The following is an 11,451-nucleotide window of genomic DNA, read 5'->3' on the forward strand; positions in this document are numbered from 1 at the left end:
ATATTAAGTGAAACAAGTCAGGTACAGAAAGAGAAATACCACATGTTCTCACTTATTGGTGGGAGCTAAAAATAAATAAATAAATTCACACACACCACACACACACAAAATCGGGGGGGGGGGGAGAAGACATAACAATTACAATTCCTTGAAGTTGATACAACAAGCATACAGAAAGGACATTGTTGGGTGGGAGGGGGGAGAGGGAGGAGGGAGGGAGGTTTCGGTAATTGGCCACAATAATCAATCACATTGTATATCGACAAAGTAAAATAAAATAAAATAAAATAAAATAAAATAAATTCTTGCAGGATATTTTGAATATACTGTTCCTGTTGCCTTTGTATGCACTTTGCAGAAAATGAAGCAGTTGGATTACCGCTAGAGTGAAGAAAAAAGAAAGCTATGTGGTACTGAATTAAAAAACAAACAAGCAAACAAACAAAAAACCAAAAAACCCTAATAATAAAAGTTTTTTAAAAAACTGACAGAAAGATTTTCTTAAATGTAGAATTTCAAATTAGATTTCTCATAAGTGTTGGTTAGTATTATTCTCTGTGATATGGGGATAAAATGCAAAAGTTGAAAAATAGAATAAAAGTGACCCTGCATTTTTATTTTGTTGACTACATTAAGACATTTCAATTGAACCATTTTCTATAAACATAATTCAGTGTGTACTTTAAAATTTTTAGCTTAAGTTTTTAAACATTTATTTATTTATTTATTTATTTATTTAAATCAAAGCATAATTGCTTATATGTATTTGTGGGGTATAAAGTCGACTCTCAGTAGTTGTATACAATACGTGATGGTCAAATCATGTTAGCTTATTCATCATTACAATACAGTCATTCTGTATGTCTGTTAACCAATTTCTCACTAATTTCGCATTAACCCTCTCCTTTTACCCCTCCACACTTTCCACTTCTACTAACCACAGTTCTGGTTCTCCTTCTAAAAGTTCAATGTATTATTGTGATTGTTGTTTCTTTCTTTCTCTCTCTCTCTCTCTCTCTGTCTCTCATTAACTTATTTATTTATTCAGCTCCCACTTATGTGTGAGGACATGTAGTATTTCTCTTTCTGTGCCTGGGTTGTTTCACTTAATGTAATTTTCTCCAGGCTCATCCTTGTTTCTGTGAATAGCAGAATTTCACTCCTTTTTACTGCTGAGCAGTTTTCCATTCTATATATGTACCACATTTTCCTTCTCCAGTCATTCGTTGATGGACATCTAGGTTGGTTCCAATTCTTGGCTACTGTAAACAGAGCTGCAGTAAACATAGGAGTGCAGGTATCCCTCTGACATGATGTTCCTTTCCTTTGGATATATACCCAGTAATGTGATTGCTGGATCTTATGGTAATTCTATCTGTGGTTGCTTAAGGAGCATTCATACTGTTCTTCATAATGTCTGTATTAATTTACAGTTTCACCAACAGTGCAGAAGTGTTCCTCTTTCTCCACATCTTCACCAGCATTAGTTATTCTGTCCTTTTGATAATGGCCAGTCTAACTGGGACAAGATGTTATCTCAAAGTGGTTTTGATTTGCATTTCCCTGATGCTTAATGAAATTGCATTTTTTCACATGTCTGTTAGCCATTTGTATGTCCTCCTTTGAGAGATGTCTTTTAACTCCTTTGCCCATTTTTTAATCAGATTATTTGATTTTTACTATAAAGTTGTTTGAGTTCCTTGTGTATTCCGGTTAATAATCCCTTGTCGGATGTGTAGTTTTCAAATACGTTCTCCCATTCTGTAGGATGTCTTTTCACTCTGTTGATTGTTTCCTTTGCTGTGTGGAAGCTTTTTAGATTGATATAATCTCATTTGTTTATTTTTTCTTTTGTTGCTTGTACTTTTGGGGTCATACTCATAAAGTCTTTGCCCAGTCCTGCATACTGTACTGTTTCCCCTATGTTTTCTTCAAGGAGTTTTAAAATTTCAAGTCTTATATTTAAGTCTTTAATCCCTTTTGAGTTGATTTTTGTATGTGGTGAGAAGTGCAGATCTTGTTTCATTCTTCTACATATGGACATAAATATCCAGTTTTCCCAGCACTGTTTATTGAAGAGCCTCTCCTTTCCCCACTGTATGTTCTTGGTGCCATGTTGAAGATCAGTTGGCTATAATTATGTGGGTTGATTTCTGGGTTCTCTATTATGTTCTATTGGTCTGAGTAACTGTTTTTATGCCAATACCATTGCTGTTTTGGTTACTACAGCTTTGTAGTATAATTTGAAGCCAGAAAGTGTAATGCTTTCAGCTTTATATATATATATATATTTTGGCTCAGGATTGCTTTGGCTATTTGGGGTCTTCGTTGTTCCACGTGAATGTTAGGATTGTTTTTTTTTTTTCTATTTCTGTGAAGAATGTCATTGGTATTTTGATGGGGATCACTTTGAATCTGTAGATGGTTTTGATAAATTTTTATAAAGTCTTGGAATTAAAAAAAATCCTTTATATTACCTATCTATGTCTTTATACATAGCAGTGTACTCCAAAAAGTTCAGGAACATATTTTTATTATATTTTAATTCTATTTTTTTTTGTCTTTTGTCTTTTTCCGTGTCCGGCAACGGATCACAACCCTCAGTGTTGCCCCCGTACCGGACCAGGGACCGGCAACGGGATCGCAACCCTCGGCGTTGCTCCCGCGCCTCGCTCAGCCAGTGAGCGGGAACCGGTCTGTATGTGGGATCCGAACCCTCGGGCGGGAACGCTGCCGCGCTTCCCAAGCGGTGCACTATCCAGTGCGTCACCGGGCTGGCCCTTAATTCTATTTTTTAATGAACTTTCTGAAATAACCTTGTAAAGTAAATTTCTTTTAGATAGGATGTATTGAGTCTGGCTTTTATTAAAGCTGGTAATCTCTGTGTTTTAACTAGTGTCTTTCATCACATTTGAAATGATTATTGATGTGGTTGCATTAAAATCCATATATTGCTTGATTTTTTCTATCTGTTCCATTGGCATTCAGTTTTATTTTTCTGGATTTTTTCCATAGGTAGATTCATATGAAAGGAAAAAACCCCAGCCCGAGCGCAAAAGAAACGCACCAGGAGACAGGGACTCAACCAAAGTGTATTAGGCAGGCAAAATGAACAAGCAGGCTGCCCTCTCGGAAGTGGGAGCAGCAGCTGGGAGAGTCGGGCTGGGCCTTTTATATCCAGTTAGGCTGAGCTGGACTGTTCCTATTGGCTAAGAAGGAAGGGGAGGGAAGCGAGTGGGGTTTAAGCTGAGCTAGGATTTTTCTATAGGTGGAGAAATTTGCATGCTCGGGAAGGGGATGTGGTGGTGAGGAAGAAGGGGGAGGTTTTTTTTTTTGTGATTCTCGGAAAACTTACTGTTCTAGGGACCTGAGACTCTCTGCAGCCATTTTGGGTATTCCTCCCATCCGCCTGCTGCTGTCTTAGACATTGGCTAAAACATAATTGCCTAACATCATACAATATGTGGTTATTTTTGACTAGCTTCTTTTGGTTAGCATAATGTTACCAAGGTCATTCATGCTGCTGTAGCATGTGTCAGTTCTTCATTCTTTGTTACAGAATATTATTTCATTATAAGGATATACCATATTTTATTTATTCATTCATCAGCTGCTGGACATTTGGTTTGTTTCCACTTTTTTTGCTGTCATAAGAAGTGCTGCTATGCATATTTATATATTTTTATAAGCATATGTGCCGGAAACCAGCTCCGCAGGATTTGTTGGACCTGAATAGGTGGCGTGGATTCAGTGAAAAGGAAGAGATGGACCACAGATGTCTAGTGCAAGTGTGGACAACAACCCCATGAATCCTGCTTTATTTATATTTTTCTACTTAATCTTTTACATATTGATTTATCTTTTAATCAAAACATTTCCCTAGTTCATCTCTATTGCAAAGAAAAGTCAAAATGTTCCAAAGCACTCATGCTCTGACAAAAACACCCACTCATGCATCAATAGTTTACCCCAAAGCCTGTGGCTTGTGCCAGGAAACTATGCAATAGCAGCATGCTTGGCTTTAGAGAGCATCAGGCTTTTAGTTTAAACTATAATTCTTTTTTGTTTTTTCCTTTTTTTTGTCTTTTTTTCGTGTCCGGCAATGGATCGCAACCCTCAGTGTCGTGCCCGTCGGACTGGCAACGGGACCACAACCCTCGGCGTCGCGCCCACACCTCGCTCAGCCAGTGAGCGGGAACCGGTCTGTATGTGGGATCCAAACCCTCAGGTGGGAGCGCCGCCACGCTCCCAAGCGGCGCACTGCTACAGTGCGCCACCAGGCCGGCCCTAAACTATAATTCTTAACCTTCTTAACTTACATAGAAACTTACATTCTAATCTTACTTATACTTATGTTTAATAATTAATAATGTTTATGTTTATATCAACTATACTAATTCTTAACCAACTAAAACCTATTACTTATATCATGATTCTATGTAATAAAATATAACAATAAATCTCTATTACTGTTAAATGATCCTAAATTATAAACTAACCTAAAACAAATCTGTTAATATCAAAACTTGTTTATATTTTTGTACTATTTTACTTATTTATCTCTATAACAAAATGTTTCATATCTCTGCCAACTGACTGGGAATAGCATAGGGGACAAGGCAAAAAGTCAAATGACCCTTCTCAAGTTTATAAAAATACACTGTGTCATTCTTATTATTTCTATGGAATGATATGTTCTTGGTGAATCAAATGAAACAGTGGGAGTGGAGAAGGAACAAAGAAATCTATAACTGGTTGTGATCAATTAGTTGTAAACACCACTGCACTCGAAACCACCATCTCCCTAGGAGATGTGGATTTATAAAAATTTAACATGATAACTTCATTCCACATGCACAAGAGTATGATCACAACTATACAGCCAATTATTCTAAAATTATGAGTCAATGCACACACCACTAACAGGAAAGATCAACAACAAAATTAAATCGAGCCAACCCATACTGGGAACATGCATCAAAAACACCTTTAGTACTGACAATGCCCTTTAAATAAGCCAGTTAATGTTGATTTATTTTAACATGTCCTTTGAGAAACTCCAGGGCTCTCAGAATTTCCCAAAGCTATACCAAGCCAAAAGGTTAGGCCTTCTAATTCTGGGAAGCCTTGTCAAGTAACCAAAGGTGAACAAACAGGAAATTCCATGGAGCTGTGCCACACACACGGGAACCCCTTGCAGCCTACTCAACAAGGGGTATCACTCTTCAGGCTCTCATGCCATTCCTCATAGAAGGATGGCTCTGGACACATATGTTTCCATTATCTTGGATATATACCAGGGGCATTTCTGGGTCATATAATAACTCTATTTAATTTCTTGAGGAACTAGCAATCTGTTTTCCAAACTGCTTGAACTATTTTGCATTCCCACCAGCAGCATATGAGGATTCTAATTTCTCCATATCTCCACTATCACTTGCTGTTGTCCATCTTTTTAATTATAACCATCCTCATTGGTATGAAATGGTGGTTTTCACTCGCATTTCCCTAATGACTAATGATGTTGAGCATCTTTTAATGTGCTTACTGGCCATTGGTATATTTTCTTTTGAGAAATTTCTGTCCAAATCCATTACCCATTTTTTAATTGGTTTGTCTGATTATTGTCGAATTGTAAGAGTTCTTTATTATGGAAACAAGTCTTATCATATATGTGATTGGAAAATATTTTGTCCCATTTTGGGGGGCATCTTTTTACTTTATTGTGTTCACAAAAATTCTTAAATTTTATAAAGTCCCACTTATCTCTTTTTACTCAAATCGCTTGTCATTTGGTTTCATATACTCGTATAAGTAATCACTGACTAAGGCAAAGTCATTAGGTTTTCTTCTAAGAGTTTTATAGTTTTAGCTGTTACATTCAGGTTTATGATCCATTTTGAATTAATTGTAGTATATGATGTGAGATAAGGGTCCAACTTCTTTTGCATGTGAATATTGTATTGTTTGAGCACCACTTCTTGAAAAACTATTTTTTCTCTCATTGACTTATCTTGGCACCCTTGATAAGATTTAATCAGCCATTAATGGAAAGCTGTTTTTCCAGACTTTCAAATGTATTTCATTGATCTATATATACAACTATTCTTATGCCAGTACTACACTTGCTTAGTTAAGATACCTTTGCAATAAAATGCAACATTATTATTATTATTAGAATTTTAATAAGGACATTTTTCATGAGAAAAATCACATTACAACTTAATTGTCTCACAACTCAACCACTTCTCCTGTGTCTCTATATTATGTGTAATACAGATGGTATAATTTATTTTGATTTCTTGTTTTATTTATACAAGACAAATGGAAATCTAATTTTATGACCCACATTTAACAACTCTGCAGGAAATTTACATTTAAATTTGCTATTTAGGTGGCCCTTATCTAGTTCTAAGTGTATACAAATTTTACTATTTTATATTAAAATAATTTAATATGTAAATATTATGTATAAGTCTTGGTTCTTTGAAAATATAATACTTTTATCCTGTGAAAATATTTGTCAATAGTATTTAAATTAAAATTAATTTTATAACTGCATAAATGGGGCTAATTTCTCTTGATATTCATTAGAGAATGAACAGCATGGAAGTGAACTAACTTAGGTTACAAAAATGTACATTCCTCTCTATTATCCAGCAGGAAAGAAAAAATTGCCTATTGATTACAAGAGATCTTTCTGGAATACACATATCAATTATGAAAGCTGCTCACCTCTGCAATAGGTGGATTCATGATTCATTCATTCAATTCGACAAGCATAGACTAAGGATTGTCCTAGACATGGAAAATATATGCAATATGTCTGACCAGAAAGGATTTTTAGCCTGGTATAGACATAAATAATTAAACATAAACTGATTATGATAATAACTTCTAAGCAAAGAGAAGAGTCTCCTACACCATAAGGGAGAATCAGTAAAAGCTAGAAGAAGTAAAATGTAAGTAAATTCTTGAAAGATATGTAGGGCTAGCATGATGAAACCTTCTGGAGAGTACTACTGCTGCCAAATGAACTCCAAATTTTCTATCTTGCTTCAGTAAAAATAATTTGTTTCTAATTCTGAAATTATATTTTAATACTACCCAAGAACACAGTGTTATTTGTGTAAATAGATATTATTAAAACATAAAGGTATTAATCTAAAGACATTGTAGATGTTATGACAATGCTACTATTAACTGTAGATATTTGTCAAAGAGAACAATAAAGAATTCATTAGATTATAAGTTATGTATTTATATGATGGCATTGCATTGAAGAATGTGGCAGTCATTCTCATGAAGATCACTTTATGTTGTTTCATCTTCTACTTAAATGCTGTGCTAAATACTGGGAGAAGTGGAATTAGATGGTTGCTTCTCCAATTCCTTGCCAACTCATTCAGAATTTGGAGGAAAAAGGTCTATGTACTTTCACAGGTCTTTGGACTCCCTTTCTAGGCCAGGAAATACACTGCACATATTCACAGTTCTTCTGCTCTGTAACATCATGACCTCTCTTTACAAAAATTGTCCCAAGCTAACTGCAAAATTTTAGTCCAATTTAACCAAACACTTCCTCTCACTGTGTGAGAGCAGACTCTGATATATATTTTTTGAAGAAAATTCTCACCATAAAAATCTGATACTTTTTAATTAAAAAATTGATACCCAGAACCAAATTAATCATTTTTTCCTTACAAAAAAAAATATGGTACTTTCCTTCTACAAAATGGTGTTACACTGTTAGTAGGAGGAAAACAAGATAATAGCATTTAATTCTGTATTTATTCTGTTGTAAGCACAACTACCTCAGGAAAAAATACTTTGCTTTGAAAATAAATTTGTATATGAATTCTGAGTTAAATATTGAGATTACCAAACACTAAATAGCAACAATGAAGAGAAAGCCACTGAAATTCTTAAAAGGAAATAATCTGCCATTCTCTATTTCTGTATCTGAATGTTATCTGCTCCAGGTATCAGGAAGAGGCTGTCAATCAGCTCTATTGCTGGGATGAAGGAGTAGATGGTAGAGTTTAATTTTATTATGGAAATTGATTTGCATCTTTTATATTTCTTGATTGAAATCTTTCCAGGTAATGGCATTGAAGAATACTCATAAAACTGCCATGACTGGAGTAATAACTATTATTATGATCAAATTTAATAAAAAAAAGAAAAAAACTTGCCTGCAATATGGGAACTATGAATAATTCATGTAAGCAGTTGCTTAAAATGTGATAGAGAGAAAAAGACTTGCAGAAAAAAATCTTAATGTATCCAGACAGGGATGATAATTGGTTTTTGCAAATAATGAATACTTCATGTACGAGCCAAGACTAGCAAGGATAGAGGAGAAGACTCCACACAGAGGAAACAATTCCACATACCTGATTTCTGCAGGATAAGTGGGATAGATGAGTTTTTAAAAAAGAACTGTCAGAAAATACATATTCCTTAGATTATTTGTTAGAACAATACAGTGCTTCTTTTAAATAAACAAAAGCTTGAGGAATATTTAAAATTAGTCTGTATTCACATATTTGTGAATGATCCATGAAAATGAACATTGACTTCAGTGCTCAAGTTTAATATTTTCCTGTCTATATTATTTATCAGGCTTAGAAATTCAAATCATCCCTAAAGAATTTGAATGAATTCAATATAAGGGCAATATTTTTCTTGAAAAAGAAGTTTTTTAAAAAAATGTTTTTATTTATTTGATATATAGAATTTTTGCAAGCATAGTTGTATCTATAGCTATGATCAAATTTTCTGTTTGTATTTTGTTTTAATTTAATTTTATTTCTTTTAACTCAATCTATTTGCTTCCTGCTTTTATTGGCTACCATCTGGTGGAAAAAAATTGTAATAGCAGAGGAAGGTTAAAATATATGTAATAAGGCAAAGGTTTTAATTGTAAATATGATTGCCACATAATATTGCTGACATAGGTAGCAAGCTAGATACTAAAATCTTGTTATTATCATATGTAGTTACATTATGATTATGCTTATTCAGCTCTTAAGCGATTCACAGATGTATATTTAATTGTTTATGTATAAAATAGCTACCATACTCTAACAAGTTCAAAGACGGTAGGGGCCAATTTGTTTTAATTATTTCGATGTAACATCTGGTATCCCTAAGTAGACTTGTTTTACATATATTGTTTCAGGGTAATTATTAATAGTTTTTTTTTTTTTTTTTTTTACTTTTAAACTACACTAGATTAGAAAATGAATTGTACCATTATTCTATATATAATCAGCAATTAGCATGGTGCCCAGGGACACATTATGCATTAAATATTTTTAATTCATAATTTTTATGAAGTGTTTCTCTCCCCCCACTTATGTTAGATAACTGGGCATAGATTTTCATATTTGGGATTCTTCAAGGAAACAAACATTTAGTTATGTATCAAAAATGTAATAGTTGACCAGTCATTTCAAATCTCATTATTTTGGAAGTACATTGAAAAGTCCATTTCTTTTAAAAACTGAAAGATTTTCTTATGTAGTTAATAAATACAATGAAGAGTATGAACAAGTATTCTTTGGTGATTTAACTCATGTTTTCTCAGTTTTGACCTCCCTGCACTTTAGAGTAAATGGACTAAAGGAATGGTTTGACTATAGACAGAATGTATAATATATAATACATTTTGTTATCAATTGAGGGCAAAAATACATATTATTATATCATATATATCCATATGCTATGTTTATCCTATGGGTAGAATAATCATATTATTATTTTGATAACTAATTCATTCTCACCATTCATGCATGTAGCACTCCTAAAGATTCATGACTTAATGAAATTGTTTATAGTCCTCAAAATTTAAAATTTTTATTTATATTGTTTCAAAGTTATACATTTTAATCTTTAAAAGTAATTACAAAAATGTTGTTAGTAATGTTGTTTTATTTGTTTGCATATCTTACTGACCCCAGAGATGACATAGCCAACCTTCTTGATTAAAAGCAACAATGATCATATTCTAATCTGTTATATATTTGTTCCTTTGTAATTTAAAGTAAATATCTTCAAATACTTTAAAGTGATATGACAACAGAAATAAATAGAACACAGTTTTAAAATTTGTTGCAGCTAGAGTTGAGCATTCAGGTATACCAAAATCACAAATCTCTTGTTTAAATTGAATGAATAATTTTCAATTTCTCCTCAGGTGAATTGCTATCCTTGGCTATTAAGAAGTTAGAATAGTTATGAGTTTTAAAATTATTTTAAATTCTGAAGCTTTTTAATCAGAAATTTTCCAAAGGGAAAAATATAATAAAACTATCTACTTCTTTAAAAAATGAAGATCTATTTAATGATGTTAAATAATAAAGATATATTTGTTATTTCAGGTGCATGCATTATATGAACATTTTTTCCATGTAAGTCAAATCTAAAGATTTTTAATATATGAAACTTTATATATATTAGCATATACTCATTTGTATCAGAAAACACATATCTTTTTCTTTGTAATTACATTCCAGAATTCTTCTCAAATTACATTTTCTACCCCTTTAAGGTCTCATGTTTTTCAACATAGAAGTTTATATATCTATCAATAGGAGACATTAGAAAACTATAGTTGATGCAATAAAATTAAAATTATGTTAAAATTATTTGTAAAACACATAAAACTCATTTCTACAGACTAGTTGAAATTAGTTTTTCTAGTGCTGAAAAGGAAAAGCCACATCATCTTACTTTTTCATATTGGAGCTACTAAAAGAAAATATTCTTCATACTGATATTTATAAATAAGTATCTCTTTAGTTCTCCAATGATTGTACAGATAATCTACTATTAATACAAAAGTTGATGGATAAATTTGAGCATAAAGGAGAAAAACAATGACTATGATTTAAATCGTAAATATTTAGCACACAATCTTACTGATTTTCTTAGAAGATGCTAGAAAAACAATTTATTCTTCTGAAAAATGTTTAAAAAGAGAAAGAAGCATCTTCCCCCACTTTATTACAGAAACTATATTTTTTGGTAATCAAAGTGTTCAAAAGGGAAAGGTTTCTTTATGGAAATATTCAGGCTAGTAAATGATTAAGAGCATTAAAATTAGAATGTTACTATTTTGCAACTTTAAATGAATTAATATATATAGAGAGATAAATATCATTAATGACTTCCATTTAAAAATTTTTTATTTATTATTAGCTATTCCGTTTTATAGATCATGCTTTTTCCTTATGCCCTTTACCCGACTTATCACTCTGCAAACCCTCTCTCTCCCTCTCCCCCATCTCTAGTATCCTTAGATTGGGTCTCTCCTTCTGAAAGTTCAATGTACTGTTGTGGTCTTTTTTTACTTTCTTTCTTTCTTTCTTTCTTTCTTTCTTTCTTTCTTTCTTTCTTTCTTTCTTTCTTTCTTTCTTTCTTTCTTTCTTTCTTTCTTTCTTTCTT

This window comes from Galeopterus variegatus, unplaced genomic scaffold (genome assembly GCF_000696425.1).
Source record: "Galeopterus variegatus unplaced genomic scaffold, G_variegatus-3.0.2 Scaffold230, whole genome shotgun sequence".
Lineage (NCBI taxonomy): Eukaryota > Metazoa > Chordata > Mammalia > Dermoptera > Cynocephalidae > Galeopterus > Galeopterus variegatus.